Raw genomic sequence first — 25,276 nt, 5'->3', positions numbered from 1 at the left:
CAGTGTCTGTGATAAATTGTTCTGAAGTAATGAAGGAGACACCCACCACTTGACAAACTGGGTAATTTTCACCTGGAGTCAGTTGGGGGAAATATGCAAATGATCTAACTCCAGTGACCTTGGCAAATACATTCTACATGCCTGTTTTAGCCAAAATCTGTAACTGAAAATATAGTTACTAAATCTCAGTTTCATGGAGCAATGTGGGCATCCATAGGTTGTTTTTGTCCCTTTAAAAATAATTAATTCATCCTGTTAATTGATACAAAAATGCACTAAAGATAAAGGGGGTATTTGAAAAAGAAAACAAACTGTGTATATATCCCAACCACTTGTTACTCAATGAAAAAGTGTTGAATGTCCAAGAATCCTCATTCAGCCTTGTCAGATTTCAGTACATTAATACTTTACTCCTTTAGATTCTCATATAGCCTGTGTTTCAAATGGAAGCAATTACAGGAAATGAGAACAGTGGTGCCATGAAGTAATCATTAAAATGGGAAGGACTCTAAAAATGTGAATTGTATTTTCATTCATTGATGGATTTTTTTTTCCCACAAGGAGCATAGTAGTCAGTGGCATTTGCAACCCATGCTCTAGTGAATTTATTTTTTGTTAATTATTAAATATCTATTGATAAATTACTTGCAAATTACACTTCTAGCAGAGGATATGAAGAGACAGACCATATTGCTTCTTATTTTCCAGCTAACATTAAATCTAGGATTACTCTTTCACATGGAATTGAAGATGAATAATAGATTATTTGAGAAAAAATAATTTAGAATGAGAGTCTCTAAAATCATAGGAAATATTCACTTCAGAGAACATATCTATTTTATATTTGTTTATAGAAAGGTCCCTGTGAATTAATTTTTATATTTGAACCATCTCTTTTTTTTCTTTTTAAAGGACAGATATTTGATTTTCAGAAACAGAATATATTAGAAAACTCTTTGAAAAAAAAAAGAAAACTCTTTGGAACCATTAAGACATATTTGTGATCTAAAGTTCTTGAAGTGTAATACTTTGGTCTAAAAATTATAATAGTAGAATAAAGCAAAGAATTTAGGAACCTAATCTGTTTTTATTAAAATATATATCTTTAATTATTATTTATGCATCTTTTTATAAACCTTATTGAATGGTATTATTTTACTTTAGCCCAGAAAATATTGTAAAGTAAAAATAAGTGTTAATACTTTAATATATATCAAGATTTCTTTCTTTCTCCCTTTTTCTCTCCTCATCTTTGCACAGAATTAATCAATTATGTGAATCAACTTAATCAGAAAAAGACATTTGTTTACATTTAGGACATCTGACTATTGTAATTAAGGCAAAATATATAACAGTTAAATATAAAGTTTTATATTAACTTTATAATATATTTTTTATGCTAACATGTATGCATTCCGTTATTTAACGATTTCAGCTGAATTAGAGTTAATATATATATACAATCAATTTTTAAAGAAGAACACAGTAAAACTACGTAGTAGTAAATACATATCAGAAATAATATAATTTTTACCTTTGGAAATATCTTATTACTACTAGTTTCTTCAAGGGTTTATTACAATTATTAAACTCTAGAATTGTCTTAGCATGCTATGAAAAATAATCCAGGATTTGAGAATGAGATGCAGGGAGGTGAAAGGCAGCTTGCACTACGCAATGGTGTATTCTAAGTGACAAAAAATGAAAGGTATTAAATTCTGGTATATCTTGTGTAATAATGGCATAAGAGTTACAATGGAATATAGAGTAGCCCTGAAGTCAAAGATTTTGCTTTGTATCCAGGCTCCAGCTTCTGCTACTTCCTAGCAGTGTAACCATGAACAAGTCATATATTTTCTCCAAAACTGAATTTTTGTGTTTGTAAAATGTAATTAATGACAACTTATTATATGGCGTTCCTTTAAAACTGAACAAGAAGGGGCTCTTGGGTGGTGAGGTCAGATGTGTCTCACTTTTGGTTTTGGCTCAGGTCTGATCTCAGGTTCTGGAATTGAGCCCCCGTGGGGCTTGGCATGCAGCATGGAGTTGGCTTGAGATTCTTTCTCCCTTCCCCTCTGCCACTTCCTGCTCATGTTCTCTCTCTCTCTCTCTAAAGTCAGTCAATCAATCAATCAATCAATCAATCAATCAACAAATCTTTAAACCTGAATAAGAAAAACAAAATGCTTTACAAATTCTATAGCACTTTACAGAATTAAAACTTAATTATTCCACAACAGTACTAATGGAAGTCTGTTCACGTTTGTGATTTTTTTTTTTTTCAGTTTTTGGAATCTTTATTCTCATTTCTTTAAGTTAACTCTATGGTTGTCAGGAAAACACAGCTTACTAATAATTAACTATTTTGAAAACATTTATTGTGGACATGCTGAATAAAATTAAACTTAGAAAAAAGGCGAGTGACACAATAATGAAAAAACTATCATTTCTGGGTTAGAAAAAAAAATCAGGCCAAAATGTAGCAAATAGGATTTCAGAAGGGTGGTAAATATGTGTACAAGCAACATGGCAGCTCAGTTTTTGCGATGACATGTGCCTTAAGTAAAGTGAAATGAGATAGTGTAGAAGTTCAGCTATCATATTTTATCTATCTAAGTACTTTTAGAAAATTAAGGTTAAGTGATATTTTGGCTAATTTAACTTGCAGTTACCAGAACCATATACAACCCCAAGGAACATGTAAAAATAAGATACTTATTATTTTAAATGTTTCATTAAGAGAAATAGTTATATTAATGATTGAAATGTAAACATAAAATAATATAAAATACAAATCATTGCTAAGCAGTAGATTTAATCTTAATACCAGACCCTGAAGAAGTTTTTGAAATATAAGGAGTTCTTCTTCTTCTTTTTTTTTTTTTTTTAAAGCACATCTTCAGTGTTAATGAATTATTTCTGGAAATTTGTAATCTTATACCAATTATAACAGTTAGATTTGATCACCTTCCAAACCAAATGTTTGACAACTTAAGATTTGTCATTTGCACTTAAGTGAATACTAAATCATTCATTATATGTAGCACATTCCACAGAAAATAGATACTTTAAGTCTTTACTGAATTTTCTCAAGAACTCTATATTTTGTAAACTATATAGCCCTATATAAAATTTAAATATTGTAAGTATCATCCTGCCCATACTGGCTCTATTTAATGGAATAAATCAAAGAAGAAATGACATATCTTCATTATTGTCAATATTGGAAGTAGATCTTTATACAACTTTATTCATTGAAAAGAACTAGGAAGTTCAATCCATTTACCATTCTGCTACTAGAATGACCTTTTTTAAATAACCCAAATAGATCTTCTGTCTCCAGTCAGGTAGGCTTGGTACCCTTTCTCATCTTTGCAAACTAGCCTATGAGTATTTCCTTCAAAGCAATTGTCAGAAACTGTTATAATTGTTACCCAATGCTAATATCTTTTCTTTTCTTTTTTTTTAAATTTTATTTATTTATTCATGAGAGACACAGAGAGGGAGAGAGGCAGAGACACAGGCAGAGGGAGAAGCAGGCTCCATGCAGGGAGCCCGATGTGGGACTCAATCTCAGGACCCCTGTGTCACGCCCTGAGCCAAAGGCAGATGCTCAACCACTGAGCCACCCAGACGTCCTGTAATATCTTTTCTCTTAGACTATGGACTCCCTGAGGGTAGGGAATACATTTCTATCACTCCTGTGTGACATCTGGTAGTGATAGGAAGTTTTAGACAGATAAGTAAATAAAAGTAATTATTCCCCCAACTGGTCTTGGAAAAAGCCCAATTTGAGAACGTCTCATAGGTGTAGGCACTAACTCTGTGAAGCTCTCCAGGTGTTTAAATAATAAAGCCATGAATTGTCCATTGCTTGCTTGTTTAAAGACTGGTTGACGATAAGGCTGAGAAAATGATTGAGAAGGTATGTGGCCCCTAATTCTTGAGATGAGACCCAAGGAGCTCTGGTGAGCTGAGAAGAGACAGCTTTTGAATACATTGCTGCCTAACATGGGCTCCAGTGCAAATGCAGTACTAATGATTTAAAGCAGTCTATCAGAATATCAGATATTCAGCAGTAAAGCAGAATATCTTTAAAAACCTTTATGATCCTGTTTTGTACCAGACTCATCTCTGACCCATTTAGAAACCCACAGGACTCAATACAATCTTTGGAAAATGGGTAGCTTTAAAGAAACTCTTCGGAGTACTGGTTTCAGGCCAGACTTTGTTAAATCACAGAGTGCCAGTTTCCTTCATGCCAAACAATACAATAAACCCCTCTGCGAAGGGAATAAAGACTGCTGAGAAATAACTGATGAGGCTTTTAATGTGAATAAATGTCATTTTGTGCATCAGTATTGTGAGAGTTTCTTTTTCACAAATGGAAGAGGGATTTTATAAACTCTTGTGTGAAAGGATGGGGATTTAGAGTTGGCATTAGTAGACCCTGTAATAAAACAAATCCCCCTTTCAAGTTCCCCTTGAAGTGAAGAATGGCACTTGAACTTTTCATTTGGTAATATGTGGATTATAGATATCCCTCCTCTTACCACTAAGGTGTGTGTCATCTTCTTTGCTATCTTCATAAATATCCTACTGGGAGAAAGAGGAAGTGGAGAAGAATTGAGAAATAGCCTTTTGGCTTCATTAGACATTACTTGATTAAAGATTTGGAAGATGCTGTGAAAATACATTTAGTTTTCTGACAATCTTGTAAATGAAGCTCAACAAGTATGCACCGGAGTACTGGTCAGATCCTTGAGAGGAAGCTTTTACACAGCTGACAGATCCTGCTAATGAATTCTGGATTGGCACAATATTTATTTGGCTTTTCCTTATATACAGCAGGTATATAAGAATCAGCCAATGGTGTGAGGTCAGAGATGTCATTTATTTGGCATATTATATTCATTAGCATTTGTGACAGATTCTAGCTTAAAATATTGCGCTGTTTAATGTATATGTATTTATAAGAAATCATTGGGCCATCTCTTGCAGTATTAGAATGTTAAATGGTATTTGTGAAAGAAAAAAATATGCTTGTAACTTCATTAGTTGTTGGCTAAGGCCTCTTCCTTCTATTATTTTTTTTTAACTAAAATTTGTACACTGCAAATAACTTTAGTTAGCTTCCTAGGTGGCTGCCAAAGCCAAATAATCACATTAAGCTCAAAGTGCATTATTTTATAGATTCAAAGAACATAAAGAAAACGAATAGCACAGAGATGAGTTTCTTTGTTAATGAAACTATCACTGTAAGAACAGCTATGATGATACTAGGTTCTTCACTAATAGGAAAGAATGATAAATAGTATCGTCTATATTTAAGGAACAGTTTATACATTTGTATATACATTAATTTAACAGAGTGATCTTCTGAGTTTCTAGGGACTAAAGCTATACATAGCAACAAAACAATTTTATGAAAATAATTTCCCCAATTAATTTACATAATTTAATTAATGTGCATAATTTACATAATTATTTTCATCTACATGAAAATTAAGACTTAAAATTACAACTTGAATAATGTGAGTAAAGTCATTCAAATATTAAAATATATGGTGTTTAAAATAGCAAATACATTAATTAATTCCAACTCTTTAAAGATCTTTGTCTGTGAGAGTTTGAGGGAAGACTCTAACTCCCCAAAGTACAGGATTTACTTTATGCCAGATTATCATATGTATCCTTTCCCCATGAATGAGAAAGAAAAAAATGATATTTATACACTTACACCTAGGAGACATAAGCCCTGATATTCAAGGAGTGATCACAATAGTGATTGACTATCAAATCATTATTAGTTTTTTATTTCCACATTAATTAAATTTCAAATGTGTTTTGGCTTTTAAAACCTGCATATTTCAGTGTTTACTAATATTTTTTATTTTGGTATGATAATCAGGTTTTCCATTATACCTAGTTAAAATATGTCAAATAAATTTAGGAGGTCTTCCTTTCTATATATGTAAAATATCTTTATTTCCTGTGTCTTTCATGGTCCAATTTTGTGGCATGAGTTTCATTAAAAAAGATTTGATTTTTAAATATTATTAGTAGGCAATTTATAACCAACATTTTCTTTAAATGACTATAAGTATGCAATCAATATGATTAATTTTGGATGCTTTCAAGATATCATATCAGCAGTAGCATTCTTTCTACCCAGAAGGTGGTAGGAACCTTGTCCTGTTTTTTGGCTCCATAAGGCATGGCTACCAAATCTTGTTAGGTGAATTTGCCTGGTGTGAGCTCAAGTGTAATGAGAACGAAGTATCCTGGAGTACCATTCATATTTTCCTTTTGATGCCATTTTTAAACAGGCAGGAGAAAGTGGGTGAGATTGTGATTGGGGTGTAAATGGTTCATAATGCTATGTTGTTGTAGCATGCACATTGCAACTGTCTTGAGACAATGCTATAGCCTTTAAAATATATTTCCACATACTTTAAATCATTATAAACACCAGTCCTGTAAAAATACAAGCTCTTATTTCATACAAGAGGAAATTTAGACTCATTCAAAATCCAGCCTTTAAGTGTCAAAACTCCATTAAGTCTAGAACTCCAATTCAATTCCAAGGCCTTTGTTTTTTTAACTATTATGTCATAATGTAGCTTCCTACCAAAACTATATTAATATTTAATAAAATATAATGTTGCAAAAATAGAGCATTATGAGACTTTTGTTTTTAACAAATATTTCAAAAGTAAGAGAAACGTGTTTTTCTCTACATATACTAGCTAGAACCCCATGGGAAGCTAAAAATTTGTTCTAATAATGGTTTATGCACTCAAAACATTTTGGGAATTCTTATTTTGGAATTGCCTTAAAAGCCTATGACATTTTCTTTTAAACTCCGTGCTTTCAAATCTTGATTTCTAAAATGTAAATTTGATTTTTTTTGACATAATCAGAAACCTTATAGAGGTCAGATTTGTGAATGAAGTGATAGATGCAACTTGTTATTTGTATTTTGACTTTCAAATTTTGAAACAGATTATAAGAGGTAGGTAGTATTTAAAGGTAATAGATGCAACTTGTTATTTTTATTTTGACTTTCAAATTTTGAAACAGATTATAAGAGGTAGGTAGTATTTAAAGGTAACTCTAGGGATGCCTGGGTGGCTCAAGCCTTGCTTGAGCACCTGGCTTTGGCCCAGGGTGTGATCCGGGAGTCCCGGGATCAAGTCCCACATTGTGCTCCCTGCATGGAGCCTGCTTCTCCCTCTGCTTCTCTTTCTGCCTCTCTCTCTGTCTCTCATGAATAAATAAATAAAATCTTAAAAAAAATAAACGTAACTCTAAGAGAAATATTTAACAATAGTTTTCTTAATAGCACCAATGAAACATTAGATGTGTTATCTATGTCTACCTTAAAGGATAGCTTCATGTGGATATTTTAGGACTGGATTAATCATCCACAATTCTATTTTATCAGACACATACACTGATATATATATATATACATATATATATACACATACATATATATATGTGTATATATATATGTATATATATACAGATTTTGTACTTGAATATGTATAAGATATGCAGACTATGTCTAACATATGCTTTATATCAAAATGTATAACATATGCAGAGAGATAGACACACTAACATGTCTTGTATTTCAATTTTATAAATATGAATGTGGCCAATTTCAATCTAAATCATGCAGCTCACCTATGTAACTTGGATGTTACCTAGACTTCACCCAAAGGAATGAGTTATGTTCCTTAGTGAATGAATATGAAGTGACGTTTGTGAGGGTCCAGCTGCCAACGTACACTGCTGAGGAGGTCTAGCCTGTTTGTGGTCCACATCACCAGAGCAGTCGCCACTGTTTGAGAGTGGATCAGACTACGTTGATTCTTTATTCCTTTAAATACAAATTCTGCAGCTCATAAACTCACCTATCCCCACTTCCTTTCCCAAGATCACAAGCCAATTCCCACCCCCCCAATAAATAAATTGGGGGTAGTTTAATTACGATAAGAATAACTTAAGAATAAATTTGCCTGTGGAAGTTACTTTTCTTTTCCAAGTTCACATCAGATGGGTTGGTTATGTGATGAGGTCATAACAAGTTTTGAGGGAGGCACATGTCACACAATGGTGCAAACACCTAGTCATCATGCTTATGAACCCAGAAGGATCCTGGGAATTACTTTTTACATTTCTAAAAGATTTTATTTCTTTGAGAGAGAGCTTGAGTAGGGGGAGGGTCAGAGGGAGGGAGAAGCAGATACTTCTTTGAGCAGGAAGCATTATTGGGGGCTCAACGCAGGCTCAATGAGGGGACCCTGAGATCATGACCTGAGCCAAAGGTCAGACGCTTAACCACTGAGCTACCCAGATGTCGCCTGGAAATTATTACCTCCTTCCCTCCCTTTCTGTCTCCTTTCAGCCTTGAGTCCCATTGCCCTCAAAGCAAAAGCAAAGGGGAAGTAAGTGGGTGGTGGGACAGTGAGTCCTTATAAGAGGAAGGCTACACTGGAAATAGGTTATAAAGAACCAAAATCAATCTCAAACTATCAGTTTAATTTTATAATCATGTTGTAGAATCATTAAAGAAGCTTGGTCATTATCATCAAGATTCCTTTCCTGGTTTCAAAGGTGACAGGTTAATGGCTCATTTACTGAGGTATGCGGTTTTCTTTCATTTTTCACTCACAATTATCTTTACTTGTTTTAAAATGCGATGCAGTCTCTAAAATGTATTGTAGTTATTCATTATTTCTGTCAATTAAACTTTCTAAATCATAGATTTAAATGAATCACAAATAAGCATTAATAGATTTCAATTACTGAATGCCCACTTCCTGGAAGAAATGAATGGGGCAGATTTACTTTGGAAAATCTGCATTCTGTGGCAGCTGGAGCGCTGGAGCTCAGCAGATGTTAGTTTTTAAAAAGCTGGTATTCACTTTGGAAATGGACTCTGGATGTCGGTGTTGTCTTTCTCCATGGACTGAAATGTTTGTTGACAGAGCAGTGTCAATGCTAATATATTTTTAACTGAAACAGTGGTAGCTTCACAGAGCATCTGTGTTCTGTAAGCACTTCTGTGTGATGCCTAGATTGCCTGATATCTTAAGGCAAAGTCATGATTTCTAAACAACAGAGCCAAAACTTGCTTCAAGGTTTTCATAGGTAGATCCAATTTTAGATGAGTAATATAAAACCAACTGTCCTTAAATTTAGACTAAAAAAATACAGTGGTCTCATCAAGGAGGCATAGTGTTTACGATGTAGAAAATCTCGGTTGTAATCGCTATGGTAACATTGTACACATTTGCATTGTTTATGGAATTAAAGTCAACAACTTTTTTTATATAGACTGAATTAGTTCTCTAGTTCACCAGGCTCCATGATAATTGACATCTCTCTAACACTTAGAATCCAGGTTACTATCCCGGGAGTGGTGTTATAATGAGGTTGTTGCCATAGAAACTTTGCAATCATTGATGCATTTTTACTATTGGAACTTAAATGCTATGGCAAATTTAGAATTTTAAATCATTTAGAAACAGAACAAATTCTGTGGGGATAGTGTATTATTCTTTTATCTGAAATAAGCCACTTGGGGAACTAATTATTTTGAAAATTGAGGAAAGGTGCTTATTAGCACAATGGTGCCATTTGAGATCTAAGGCTAAGAGAAGAATTTGATCTGGCAAATGCAATTTACCAATAGCAGTCCAGTGTCAGAAAATCCCAATGAATGTCAGTTTGATTTGGGATTGTTAATACTGAAAATAGCATGGAAAATGTTTTATACACATGAAACGAATAGGTTTGCTAAGGAAATATAGAAATGGTAGATTGCCTGTCTTTAAACTATCAATTAACTATTAAATTTCTGTTTGAGATTTAAGCAGAAAATATTTTATCCTCTAAATCATTTTAATATTATAATCATATATGTGCCTATAATGTTAAATATAGGCTTTGGAATAAAATAGTTTGACTGCTTTATGGAATCGTACTGCCTACAGCATCATTCTAAACTAGTGTTGCCAATCACTCTTCGAAGTTACTCTTTGATGGTGGCCATCAATGGAAAATATGAATTAGAATATTCTATAATATCTCAATAAGATCAAGAAACCATGTTGGATCTGGTTTTGCGATGCATTGCTATTGATTAATGAGTTTCCCACCATTATGGATTGTGTCATATAACAGAAGATTGCAGTGACTATCCATGATGTCCTGGATTCAACTTGTGTTATTCTCATTTTTATTCTGTATGAATAATGTGTCCAAGCAGAAATGCACTAAGTTGTTGCCTGAAAGCCTGTTGCCTGTTCGTTTATTAAAGAATCGTCCATCATGGCAAGAGTCAACACTATGTTTAGATGAGAAAAGTGAGTTCTAATTAAGGATGATCTACTCGAATTAACAAAAGTGAATTCCAACTTTTGGAATTACATATCTTTTGAAAATTATCAGTAGTACTGTTTAGAGTACATTTCTACTTTATCTTCTCATTTAGCCATGACTTAGTTCATTTAGATTGTGCAGAATAATATGAGGCCCCAAGTAAATTAAGGTTGACTTAACTTTAAGGTTGACCCTATAATTTCTCTCAATAAGTTATTCATCTATTTACTATAGCTCTACTTCTATGAGTGATAATAACATAAAGAACAATTTTATTTATTTTACTAACATTGTCCCTGTTGAAGACAATTTAGAATTTTAAACTATAGAGTTCAGATTTTGTTTGTTCTCTATTTAATCTTACAATGAGGTCTTAAAAACTGAAAATGAATATACATTTGAGTGTTTTTATGGTAAGAGTAAAATATGTCCTCTAAGCTGAAAAGAAATTAAGGAACCATTTTAAGAATTCTCAAATGGGCCAGTTTCCTGTGATATCTACTTCTAATTGCTAACACTATGGAATACTTTTGGGAATTCAAATATTCTTTAAAATTCATCAGTGTACTTTGAACTATTGTAAACACTTTCCTAAATGTTTACAAATGCAATTGTCTATTTCAAAGCAGCAAAGGAGGTTTAAGATTCAGTGAGGTCTAAATGGATGTGGCACTCTTGATGATGTCCTTGAAACTACTGAAAATATTTATGTAATGCGCATTTTCTAGATCTGACCCCAAGCAAATTTCCTTTTTTCTTTATCTTTGTCAGGTTAGAGTTAATGTAGTGGCATTGAGGAATATGAGCAGGAGGGGAATATCTATGTATTCTTGATTTGCTGATGTGGTTAGAGGACCATGCAAGAGACTTAAGATTTTTTTTATGGCTTATCCTTGTTCTTCCAGAACATTAAAAAGTAGAGAATTTAGAAGAGGAAAATTATTAGACTTAGATGCTTCATTGTCAGGGACTTGTAAGAAGAAAAAATGACACCATGTGATTTATTCTCATGACAAGATTGTAAAGAGAACAAGAAGTACAAAAACTCAATCTGTTGTTGTTACATTATTTACATTTGTACATGATGTCGTCTTTATCCTGAATGCAGTATTTGAGTGCTTCAAAATGGTAATATAGAATCTTCATAAAGATTTACAGAGCCAACTTCAAACAACTAACTTCTTAATTTAATGGTAATTATATGGTTTAAAAATGTACTTTCTTTTTGTGGCATATTTTTTCAATAGCTAGCTCTGTGTATGCTGACATTAAATCATTTTGATGTCCTTCAAAATATATACTGGCTTCCTTGAGTTTTGAAATGTAGAGATCTATTTAGCTCTACATTCGGTAACTTTAAAATTGAAAAGTACCAGATATGATTTTCCAAATAATTTTTCAAATCAGTCATTTAACTTTAAAATGTTCCTTGCTGGGACGCTTGGGTGGCTCAGTGATTGAGAACCTGCCTTCAGCTCAGGGCGTTGTCTCGGAGTCCCGGGATCAAGTCCCACATGGGGTTGCCTCGAGGAACCTGCTTCTTCCTCTGCCTGTGTCTCTGCCTTCTCTGTGTCTCTCATGAATAAATAAATAAAATCTTAAAAAGAATAAAATGTTAATTGCTAATCCCCAAATCCAAAAATTGTATGAAATTAAACTGTTGCTTTCCTTTTTGCATATGTGGTACCTTGAATAATAAAACACAATGCTTTCTTTATAAATACTAATCAACTCAAATGTCTTGCTCATGTTTTAAATGGGTCAAAAGCATTTGACTGAAACATCATGGAGCCCCATCATTTTAAAGAGAATGAAGAAGTTTAAAATGAAGCTTGCACTGATTGTTTTTTTGGAACAGATATGGTTATAAAATAGGTCCTGTTTGACACTATGAATAAGAGATCATCCCTTCTTTCAAAATGTTACATTCTGGTAGAAGAACTGCTAGCATGAGAAGTTCCAGCTTTGTATCAGGCAAAATAGATACAGCAGGATTCTTGGTAAAACAGATTTTTTGTAGTGGTAATCATAGCAGACTGCGGACTAAGATAGTTAATGGTCTGCCTAAACATGCACATACAAATTATAATGATCAATAATTGCATAATCACTCCACCAGATTTGTTTTAATTCGTTCATGAGAGACACAGAGAGAGGCAGAGACACAGGCAGAGGGAGAAGCAGGCCCCATTCAGGGAGCCTGACGTGGGACTCGATCACAGGACTCCAGGATCAGCCCTGGGCCGAAGGCAAATGCTCAACCGCTGAGCCACCCAGGTGTCCCTCCACCAGACTTTAAAAAAAAGACTTTACATCTGCTGTCTTATGTGACTTCGTAAGGGCTCTGTGGAATAGCAACATAGACATGATGCATTTTAAGAGTAAATGAATTAATACAAACATTTAGTTTCCTAGCCAGGAATCAGAGACTGAATTCTATGGTCAGGGATGTTTTCCCCCATCACAGTATGAGGCTTATGGTTCATTTATTGGAACAAATGGATTATACCATAAGGTAAATGGTTACAGGCATAGTTGATATCACATTGGAAGATCAGAACTGGTACAAAAGGGCCTTTGTAGAGTACACATTATTTGGGGGTCATGTGAATCATGGAAATGATTGGCTTGCCTTGCTTGTCAGATGAGTTCTCAGAATATTATACTTTCCATGTACCTTACTTTAAACTACTTAGTGGGATTGTTTCCTGGGTAAACATTCTCTGGTATCTAGTCCTAGTGTGATACAGAGCAAGGTGTGTTCTTTGATTAGTCCATTACTAAACCATCAAACTGGTAAATTTCTGCCTTAATATCTTTTGCATGAAATATAATTGATAACGTCCGTCTCCTCTCGTACAGGACAGTGTGGCTAGAACTAAGGAAAACAAGTCTATAAAGTTCGGGCACCTTCCCCAAAAAAGAATGTGAGTATAATACAGGTGCTATTTGTTTGGATTTATAAGAAGTAAGTCTAGGGGCACCTGGGTGGCTCAGTAGGTGAAGCATCTGCCTTAGGCTTTGGTCATGATCTCAGGGTCTTAGGATGGCCCCATGTTACATTAGGCTTCCTGCTCAGCAAGAGGTTTGCTTCTCCCACTCCTTCTGTGCCCCCCCATGCTTTCCCTATTGCTTTCATAATCTCTCTCAAATAAATAAAATAAAATCTTAAAAAAATAAGTCTAGCACAGAAAGTACTGTCAAATAGGCTAAGATCTGGCATCTACAATGAATTTCAGTTGATGTCACCGTGGTTTTCATAATCCCTGACATATAGGACTATTTTCCAGGCATTGAATAGAACTACAAATTAATTTCATATTGAATCTCAAGTGATCTTGACATGGTAATGTCTTCTTGCTTCTTGAGGTTGGATTCTAACCTAGAGAGGTTCCACGCAACAATTTAGCAGTGATCATCTATTTTCTAATCTGCTTGTAAATATGATCAAATATACAAAGTTCAAGATGTAGCATTACATATATTAAATACTAAATGTCAGCATTAGCTAAGCTGCTTTCCAATTCGAAGAAAAATACACATTGAAGGAGTTATTTTCTAATCTTAGAAGGGGTTAATTTGGACACTGAGTAAAGGCCATTGGGGGTATAGTTTAATGCTTGGAGATTGTAATTAAGTAAGACCTGTAACATCCCTATGAAAACCTTCAGAATGTTGAAGTCATTGGTTACATCTGACCCATTTGTATGGTCACCTTAGTTGTTCCTTTGTTCTTAAATATCATGAAACAAAAATTTTAATTAAAGGATACACACAAACACATGCTGCCGCTAAGTGGTTGTTTGTATAAACCATACTAGATATTTTAAGTACTTAATGAATATTAGGGAACTATAAACTATGGAGTCTATTGAACTACTTACTCCCTTGAAATCAATTTACCTTACAGTAATGGCACATCACAGATTCTTATTAAGGGATTTTTTTTTTTTTTAACTGTGAGGTGCTAAAGAGGATGCTATAGCATAATATACATTTGGTAACTTATACTCTTGTGCATTGCTTCACGTCTTGCTAAAAACATATACACATCCCATTATGAGTAGGTTTTAAAATATAGGGGCCCATCTGCTGATTTTAAAAAAAGGCTTTTTATATATACGTATTGTATCCATTTTTGTTGTTGTTGTTCTATCAGAACAGAAGACTCTTTTTCCATTTTAGCCAGTATTTTACGGTTTGAAATTAACACATTGCTTACCTAACCATAGTGCCTAAAATGTGGCTAATTGGGTTAATTCACATAAATGCTACAAATCTTCCCTGAACTGTAGCAGCACTTAGGTGTATATATGGTACAAGAAACATGGCATCCAATGAAATCTTTATTAAATTCTTTCCTGAATTATTTTCTCTTGTTTTTAAGTGAATATATATTCACTTATATAACCACCAAATCTTAGTATGGGAAGGCAATTTACTCACTTTAAATTATACTGTATTTTTTATCACTTTATTTAAAACTATAATTTTAAGTAATATTATAGCCTAAAACAAGCATGTTGAATGAGATATTTTGAATCTACTTTCTATACTACTGGACTGATGATTCTTTTTGCTAACAGTTTAAATACAACTTAATGTTTAAGAATTTTACAACAGCATAGGTTCAAGTGGTCCTTCAGAATGTCAGTCTTGCATGTTCCGTGACCACCTTAAACTTTAGTTTATCTTTGTGGGCCCCAAATAAAGGTAGCCTGAATACTAAAGCCAAGTTCTAATATGAAGTCCTAATCAAGGAAATACCAGCCCAACAGCCAAAATTTATGGGAAAGGAGTTTAAATCATTGCCTGTATCTTAAAAAATTCTAAGAGAGTTGCCTTACCTGCATCATATCTTGAGAGTCACTTTCTTTCTGCTCCCACTGTAGAAATGAATCACTTGCATGGCACTTGCTCATGGCTCATTTCTTGTACTGAGCTCTCCAAACATGTTCTTTCATCTGGACAAAGTATAGGTTTGGTTTTCCACACACCCCTGTGAGCATGCATCACAAAGCACACACCGTCCTGGATATCAGCTCTGCTCACCTCATTAGCTCCTTTCTATGTCCAGTATCTACATTGCTTTTCTGACTTTTCTAGTTCTATGGTTCACACATTCAATGTGTTATGGACAGTGGAAGAGGGGAAAATTTTCAATGCTATATTTTGTTTTATCTGTTATATTTATTCTCTTGACTTTTTCAAAAGCTTCTTAAGAAGGCAATGATCTACTCTAACTATCCATTCATTGCACTCAGTTTGCTATACTGAAGTGAGATGAAGGATGATTTATGTAATACCCTACATAAGGTATTATTTCATACATTTTGAGGTCAATAAAAGTGATTCTGCTAAAGGGAATTTAATAAATAGCTGACTAGGGATTGGGGAAAGAAAGAAAAATTGCTCATGTTTTCATGAAACTCATGGTCTACTAGGAAAGATAGTATTTGTGTTATAATTACCAATAATGAGTTTTAATTACTGCAGAAGAAATGGAGACATAATAACAAAATGAAGGGACATTCAGAGAAGTTCTTATTTGGATGAGGAAGAAATTTGAGCGATGCATGATGAAATATGAATGTGTAAGACAGCGTATTTGGAGATGGTAAGAAAAGTGGAGTATAGATTCGTAGATGGGAAAGCATGCATGGTCCATGTAATATTGGAGTATAGATAGTTTATAACTGTATTTTCTTATATATGTTTCAAAATAAATGTAGAAAACCTATTATGACAGTTTTGACAGGAAATGTCCAGGAATTCACAAGAAAAATGCTATTGGGGCACCTGGGTGGCTCAGTCAGTTAAGAAGTGACTGACTTGATTTCAGCTCAGGTCCTGGGAGCCCCTATGTAGGGCTCCATGCTGAGCAGGGAGTCTGCTTGAGGTTCTCTCCTTCCCTCTGCCCCCATCCAGGTCTCTCTCTCTCTCTCTCTTTCTCTCTCTCAAATAAATAAATAATCTTTTAAAAAATACTGTTAATACTTGTTTTTAAATATTTGCTGGGAAACAATTATATTTACCATCTCATATATGTATATAACTATGCATATATAGTATTTTTTCACTGACCTGTTATATTTAAACCTTTTAAAGCTATAGAATTTATAAAAATCCTATACAGAAAACATATAAGACTTTATAAATTTATATCAATTCTCAAAGGAGTCAGATTGCATTTTTTAAAATCTACTTCATGGTTGTTTATGCTTCCGTGCCTAAAAGTCATTGGACTTTACTTCTTGTACTTGTGTGCATCCTATCTGTTATTTTCTAAAAATAATTTTTTATAATTATCTTCTCACAAAGTAATTAACCTTAAGGACAACACTGAGAAAAGTACATAAGTATCTGTGGTGAAATATCAGGGTAAGCAATCATTTATATGAGAATACTAAAATGTCAAAAAAAAATTCTGGATATAGAGAAACTAGCATTTTTTTTCAATATTCAGGCTTCGTTACCAGTCAGCAAGTATTTATTTTTAAACAATTACTAGGGATTTATTAAGTAACAACCAATATATTGGGCACTTCTCAAAAGATAAGAGAGCCAAAGATCAGCTGCACAAAACAGAAAATCTTGTTCACAATGCCATATGCAAAGGACATTTGATTACACATTAAACAAGACACCTGGAGGAAATCAGTCTAGAGATGGTACTGGGGCTCAGTGATGACCCATATTGTTTTTATTCAGCTTCCCTTCCTCCTCAGTATTGGCTTAAATCACCCTACTATTCATCTGCTAGAGGGAAGGATGGCAGAAAGGATTTTTTCAGAGGGGCTCTGACGTTTATTACTGAAGGCAATTTTTTCTAGAATCTCTTCAAAAGTCTTCTAATATTTCATTGGTCAAAATTACGTCTCATGCTCATTCCTAGCTGTAAGAGAGGCTGGGGAAAGAGTTTTTTGAAAAGGGGTATGTATTAGTCATAACTCGCTTAGACCAATTGCAATGCATCCTGTTGGGCTGACTGCATTTTCTTCCTAAAAAAAGACAAGAGTTCTAATCTGAAAGAAAAGGTATCCAAGGTGGACATTGGTGGCATGGGGTAGGGACAGTGAATTGGCTAATGGCCTGTGTCTTTCATATAGAGATAGAAACCCATGTCCTCTTAAATTGTGGAATAGAGTCTTGAATTCAGATCTTTAGACTCGGGTCCAAATGGTCTTTTTTTTTTTTTTCTCATAACACCTAAGAGGTTTTGAAGGAAAGCTTGGCTATATTTTTCTTCAGAACATTATTTTCAGAGAACTTATCTATGCTTTTAAAAATCATTTTCAGCTCTTAGTTACCTTCTATAGTTTAAAACAAATAAAACCAACCTTATTCTTTATTATATGAGACACATAGAAAACAGGATCCAAATGGATCACCAATAGTGTCTCTCACATTACAAGATGGTGACAGTGTGCTTTCCAATTTCACAGTGTTCTTTAAACACTTTAGTCTAACATGTAAATACTTTTGCCAAAGTCTAAAAAATAAGCTTGCCTCTGAAAATAGAAGTGTTAGATAAATATGAAATGACATTTATACTTCATTTTAAAATCGAACAGTCTTCTTTAGTTCTTTGCTTAAAGAGCAGGTAATTACAGAAGATAATCCAGGCAATGAAGGAAGATTTTACCTACTTAGTGGTTAATCAAAAAATAAAACATAACCAATGAGAGAAATTTTCAAGGAAATCCATATAGAGTTTTTGGCCTTATCTATGAAGTTATTGTAATTATATCTCTTCTTTAAAGGGGGAACTTGTTGGAGTAAAACTAAAATTATTATTTTTATATTAAATAATGTATTTTTCATATTAGTTAACATGTAGCATATCTGGGTTTTTTCTAGCTTCTAATATTAGTGCATTTTTCACGTAAATGAACTTTAGTAATAGCCTAGAAACCATATATCCACTTAAAGTCTTGAAAGGTGAAATTTTTATAGGATGAAATTCCCCTAGAGGGTAAGAATAAGTTAGGAACAAGAATACCAAGTGGATAGTACTTTGTATTGCTAGTTCATTTTTCATTAAGTCAACTTGCATATTCTGGTTTTACAGTTCCATATGACTCATATAAATAATTCACACACTTGGTTCAAATTGTGGAAATAATTGGTGGGAGATTATTTGGAGTATTTTTGTTTCCAATGGTGAATACCTTTCCTATTAAATGAAATCCTGAATATCTTTTAAAACATCAGATTCTCCTTATCTTTCCTATATATAATTATTTTCATCTCTGTGCCCAGAATATGTGTATGATTGACATTTGAAGGATCAGCATGATGGAGAGGAGGGAGGATAAGGTTTGAGAAGAAAAAGCTTTGTTCTTGGACACAAATCTGAGCCTGTTTTGTCAACTGTAAAATGGTGGTGATCACAGCTCAATGATAAGGCTGCTTGGAGGATTGGAGATAACACAGGTAAAGAGTAAAAGTTATCTGATCCTCTTAACTAGAAATTGAGCTATTATCATTAGTTTTTACAAGGTAGGAAACCAAGGCTTAGAACTATGTGTATAATTGTAATGTGTAAATAAAATTTTCATTTAAAACCTTTATAACTAGAGGATCGCTGGGTGGCTCAGTGGTTTAGCGTCTGCCTTCGACCAGGGTGTGATTCTGGGGTCCCGGGATCGACTCCTGCATCAGGCTCACTGCATGGAGCCTGCTTCTCCCTCTGCCTATGTCGCTGCCTCTCTGTCTCTCTGTCTCTCTCTCTCTTTCTCTCTCTCTCTCTCTGTCTCTCATGAAAAAATAAATAAAATCTTTAAAAAAAAATTTAAAAAACCTTATAACTGATTTTCAGCTTTTGCCTAGTTTCTGACAAAGATCAGTTTTTTGAATAAGTGATTAATGAAGCTATGTTTTACTTCTATTTATTTATTCGTTTAGAGAGAGAAGGAGAACGTGAGCATGCATGAGTAGGGGAAGGGGCAGAGGGAGAAGGAAAGAGAGAATCTTAAGCAGGCTCCCTGCTCAGCATGGAGCCTGATGCACGGCTCGATCTCACAACCCTGAGATCCTGGCTGAGCCAAAATCAATAGTCTAATGCTTAACCCACTGAGGGACCCAGGCACCCATACTTTTAATATAATACAAAAAAAGTAATTTTTTATATTTACATATTTTCTCCTTATCCATATAGATGGAAAAATACATCTAGGACTTTGTGGGGGTTTTTTTTGTGTGTGTGTGACAGTAAGTCACAGATAAAACTTTTGGATATATGATGAAGCTAGTTGTGCGATATGTGAGACTAAAAGCATGCCTGGCTTTGAAAGATATGAGAGAAAACAGACAAAACCAAAAAAAGCAAAAAAAAAAAAAAAAAAAACCAACAAAAAACCACCACACCAGAAACCAGATCCTACAACAAAATCCTCTTTCCTGGAAATAGAAGTGTGATAGTCCCTCTTTATCCATGGTTTAGCTTTCAGGAGTTTCAGTTACCTGCAGTCAACCATGGTCTGGAAACAGACGATACTCCTGACATGGTCAGAAGGTCAGTAGTAGCCTGTACTATGTGGCAGTGTTTACATCATTCATTCACTTCATCTCCTCACACAGGCATTTTATCATCTCATGTCATTGCAAGAAGAAGGGTGAGTGCAGTTCAGTAAGATCTTTTGGGAGAGACCACATTCACATAACTTCTATTTCAGTATATTATTATAATTGTTCTATTTTATTATTGTTGTCAATCTCTTACTGTGCCTGATTTATAAACTAAACTTTACCATAGGTATGTAGGCATAGGAAAAAGCACATTATGTATAGGGTTCAGTACTCTGCAATTTCAGGCATCCACTGGGGGTCTTGGAACATGCCCTCTGTGGGTAAGGGAGGATTGCTTTATTAGGTGAATATGAACTTTAATGCGTAGTTCTGGTAATTCATTTGATAACTGCCTTATGGCTATTATAACATATTACAAAAGTACTTGAACAAGCTTAAACTTTGCTTCTTTTATTATGCCAGTTAAACTTAAATTTATATTTTCTCAATCAGATTGATATGTCATACTCCTCCAAGGTAGCTACTGGTTCCCTGCTGCCTATAGAATGACAAACTTCTATTACACTTGAAGGGCATTATAATCCCCCTTGAACTCACTATTCTTTCCCCTTTTAGACCCTATTTGTCTATGAGTCATATGTTCCTGTCGTGTGGTTCCCTCCTTCTCTCCAAAGTATTTAAAATATATGGCCTGACCTGTTTATGTTCATTCTGTTCCTGAAGCATCGAAGCATAGAGTGTCCTTTCTTCACATACCAACTCTTCAGAATTCATGAAAGCATCAAATATTTTCACAAAACTTTTCTCAATCCTTTTACATTTTTATAATTTTTTGTTTCATTTTCAGTTGCAAGACATTTGGAGTCTATGCATTGCACTATTCCTTATATTTTATGGTTATATCTGTCTCCTACATGAATACACAAACACCTTTAGGGAAAGCCATATTTTATAATTTCCCATGTGTTCCATGGTATCTATCAAAGGATATTATAAATCCCCCAATAAATAATTGCAGAAAGAGCAAAAAATTAATGTGACATTGATTGCATGACTAGTGCTTTTATATTCTTGTCACAATTTTCCCCCTTTAAAAGAATGTAAGCCCCATGCTTGGGGATTTGGTCTGTTGTGTTCACTTAATGTGTTCCCAGTGCCTAAAAGTGTCTGGAACTCAGCATTTCTTGACTATAATAATACATATATCTGTATAAGTCAAATGATCATTAAGCAAATATGCTTTTAGGACTATTCTGCTAAACGTTGATGTTTTAAAAATTCTAATAAAATATTGACTGATCATCTGCGACTAATTTTTTTTTATGTGGTTAGAGGTAGTCCTGATTTGAAAGATCTTTAAAAGAACTAATGACTGAAGTGTTATCTAAATCTAGTCATCAGGGCAGCCCCGGTGGCCCAGCGGTTTGGTGCTGCCTTCAGTTCGGGGTGTGATCCTGGAGACCCGAAATCGAGTTCCACGTCAGGCTCTGCGTGGAGCCTGCTTCTCCCTCTGCCTGTGTCTCTGCCTTTCTCTCTCTTTCTTTCTCTGTGTCTGTCATGAATAAATAAAAATAAAAACTTTAAAAAATAAATAAATAAAAACAAATCTAGGCATCAGAGGGTGTTACTGAATTATACTTTACTATACCTCAACGAGTAGAGTTTTCACAGTTTATGTAGACTAAATGCAGTTGGGAAGATTTATTTAGGACTGGTTACTGAAACAGATATTTAGCTTAATTATGTTTTTTGTTTGTTTGCAAATCATAGCTAATGTTAGGTACCCTATCTTTAACTTTCAAATATCAAGCAGTACTAATTGATATCCTTGATGCAAAATTTGAAAATGGGCATAGATGAATTTTGTTTTGTGGAATAGTTATTTTTCAATGGAAGTATAGTCTTAAATTAAAATATTAAAATTAAATATAAAACAATACATAGCCTGAAATTAAAATGTTAAGGCATTGTGTCAGAACTACAATGAAAACTATAGAAAATCCTTTAGTGAATTACTTTTGATATATGAAAAATTATTTACTAATTTGCATGTTCTGCACAATTTGATTTTTATGTATATGAACATATTTTATACACATATATTCTTCAGAAAGAATGAGAGAAAAATAAATTAATATCTGAGTACTTAATTTTGAAACTAGTTTGTAAAAGGTCATTTCAGGCAGGAAGAGATAGTGTTCCTATAAAGTACAGCTTGCTATCTGTGTGCTAATTGAGCTTATCTCTTGCCTGAAACAGAATTATCTGTTCTTAGGTTTAAGAAAAGCTGCTATATTCAGTACAGTGGTATTTACAAAAGATCTAGCTTGGTAGACACTTTATCTTCCTCTGTGGTTCCTTGTCTTTGTTAGGCAGAAAAGAATTACATGGTATTATTCTTACTTTGCTGAAAAGGTATGATATTTTACTTATGAAATGAAAATGATTGCTGGAATATGTTTACATGCTAATAAGTGGCAGAGACTCAGAGGGGGCAAAGATTACCCTCTGAATTTTTTTTCTTATAATTCCTCTTTGGAGATCTGTATTGAAATAGCATGCCCTTTTGTTGTAATTCACGTATATAATCCTAAATATTGTATTTACATTCTCTATCTTTTTTTAAAGATTTACTTACTTATTTATTTATTTATTTATTTATTTGAGAGAGCGTGAGCAAGTGAGCAGGGGGAGGGGCACAAGAAAGGGACAATCTTGAGCAGACTGCCTGCTGAGTATGGGTATGGGGCCTGAGGTGGGTCTTGAGATTTCGACCTAAGCTGAAATCATGAGTTGGTTACTTAACCCGCTAAGCCACCCAGGCACTCCAACATTCTCTTAAAGTTACTGCCAAGTAAGACATATCAAGCCTACAGAATTCGAGCTCTGATGAAATAAAGGGTAGTTTACTAAAAACAGCAATAAAAGGAAGATTATTTAAATTGCCTACTCCCACCTAACCTGCCATTTATTTTTCCCCAGTACAAGTCCATAAGAAGATGCTATCTGAGATACTGTGCCAGTTATCATAAACTCCTATACCCACCAGGGAATAAACATTCTGGACAGTGGAAACCTAAAATAGAAAGCTGCAGGGCCCCATATTACTCTCATTCTTGACTATCCTTATTGAAACCAGGGAGTAATTGTTACCCAACAAGAGAACTGATCTTGAGCTTATCCAAGCTCAAGATCACAGAAGAGTCATTAATCAGATTGGGCAAAAGGGGAAGAGAAGGGATGGGAAAAATATTTCACAAAGGCAAAAAAAAAAAAAGAGCATGTAGAGGGGAGTGAAAGGAAATTGCTTTCTTGATGACAGTGAAATTTTAAACTTTGTTATATAAATATGGGACTCCTGGGTACCTCAGTCATTAAGTGTTTGACTCTTGGTTTCAGCTCAGGACATGATATCAGGGTCCTGGGGTGGAGCCCTGCATCAGGCTCTGTGCTCAGCAGGGAGTCTACTGGAGATTCTCTCTCCCTCTCCCTCTGCCCCTCTTCCCCCCCAAGATAATTAAATAAATAAATCTTTAAATCTTAAAAAAGTTTAACTTTATTACATAAATATGAGATCGTACTCAATCTTGTCTACACTACCTAGAATATAGGGTTGACATAAAATACAGGATAACCAGTAAAATTTGAATTTCAGATGAGTATTTGTTGTTTATCTGAAGTTCAAATTTAGCTGAGAGTCATGTATTCTTATTTACCAAGTCTGGCAACGCTATCCGAAGACACATTGTTTTTTCTAAAAATGTTCTCCTTTTGTTATTTTCTTTATAACACCACAAACAAGGGGAAAGTGCCACTGGCAGATCCATTTCCTAGGACCCTAAGTGCATCTATTTCTAAGGACTAACATCTCTTTTGAAATATGTTATGGGAAGAGTTTGAATAATAGCATTACATTCTCACTCTGGAAAATGACACATTCTGGCTCACGCTGAGATACTTCTGAATACATTAAGTACTTTATTAGGTACATAAAGGATCTTGTTGGTTTTTTTTTAAGACTTTATTTATTCATGAGAGACACAGAGAGAGAGAGAGGCAGAGACATAGGCAGAGGGAGAAGCAGCCTCCCCAAAGGAGCCCAATATGGGACTCAATCCCTGGACCTGGGATCACGCCCTGAGCTGAAGGCAGACGCTCAACTGCTGAGCTACCCAGGCGTCCCAAGGATCTTGGGTTTTTTGTTTTGTTTTGATATTTTTTTTTTATTGGAGTTCAATTTGCCAACATATAGCATAATACCCAGGGCTCATCCCGTCAAGGATCTTGTTTTGATGCAACTTTTTATTTCCTTAGTGTTCAGATCACCTGTAAAAGATTAAAGGGTAAATTAACATAGCTACTGAATATGGACTGGCAGGATAGACTTGATCAACCAGTGGCCTCTAGACATACATGACCAAAGGTCCAGAGGAGGGTAATGTAGACCAGTGGCTTCAGGCCTGTCCTGGATAACTGTCCAATCACAATTTACCCTTAACATATACATAGTATTATATTTACATAGACTATACTCAAATATGATTTGAGGTATTGAATGTATGCATTAAATCAGTGATAAAAGTCAAATTAATTTGGATGTTGCAATAGGCCCACCTACAGCCACAGTGCATGTGAGTAAGCTATCACAAACACATAAGGATGGACATTTCTACTATGTCTCATAAAATAATAAGGTGTCCTAGAAAATATAATATGTAAATACGTAGCATACGACAAAGTGGTTTTTATTTAATATGGGCTTTACGTTTGTGTATAATAATTGTATGCATGGAGCGGAAAAATACTCTGTTAACATTTTCCATTGATGCTTAACTGAGTTCCTGGCTCTTTGTAGATACTCAATAAATTATCTATTGAATGAATAGATACATCTCCTACCTCAAGTGAGTTCACAGTCCAGTGGAGTAGATGGATATGGAAAGGTATAAAAACAGTACAGTCTTACTGGTGTCATGCTACTATGAGAGGAGTAAGGAGGCACATATAATCTGTCCATGTGGGGAGCTAGAAGGGCATCCCGAAAAAATCAATCTTTGAACTAAGTGCAGTTATTTAAGGAAAACTAGGTGAAAAGATGGAAAGGATGTAGAGAGGGAGTTTATGAGCATAGGGCTGGATGTGAGAAGCCCTGTAAATATTGTGAACATCACTGATGGAAATACTCCTGAGGTATAAATTTTAATACAGAGAGGACAAAAAATCGAAGTCGAAAACTTAGAGGGCCTCATTTTATGTCAGAGTAAAGAGTTTGGACTTTATTCTGTAAACCACTGGGAATCATTGACAGATTTTAAGCAGGGCCTAAAAAGGTCAGATATGCAGTTTCGTT

At 34.4% G+C, this 25,276-nt stretch overlaps 1 protein-coding gene and 1 non-coding gene across 2 annotated transcripts in view; one reads left to right on the top strand and one right to left on the bottom strand.

The window, feature by feature from the left end:
• The window catches only part of LRP1B (LDL receptor related protein 1B), a 1,959,891-nt gene that overhangs the window by 18,800 nt on the left and 1,915,815 nt on the right, over nt 1-25,276 (top strand). The gene's annotated exons all lie outside the window — the stretch shown is intronic.
• On the bottom strand, nt 8,059-8,165 carry LOC119864514. The gene has a single exon (XR_005374348.1). It is a non-coding gene; the product is annotated as a small nucleolar RNA U13 (small nucleolar RNA).

This window comes from Canis lupus, chromosome 19 (genome assembly GCF_011100685.1).
Source record: "Canis lupus familiaris isolate Mischka breed German Shepherd chromosome 19, alternate assembly UU_Cfam_GSD_1.0, whole genome shotgun sequence".
NCBI lineage: Eukaryota > Metazoa > Chordata > Mammalia > Carnivora > Canidae > Canis > Canis lupus.
This window is presented reverse-complemented; position numbering and strand designations above follow the sequence as displayed.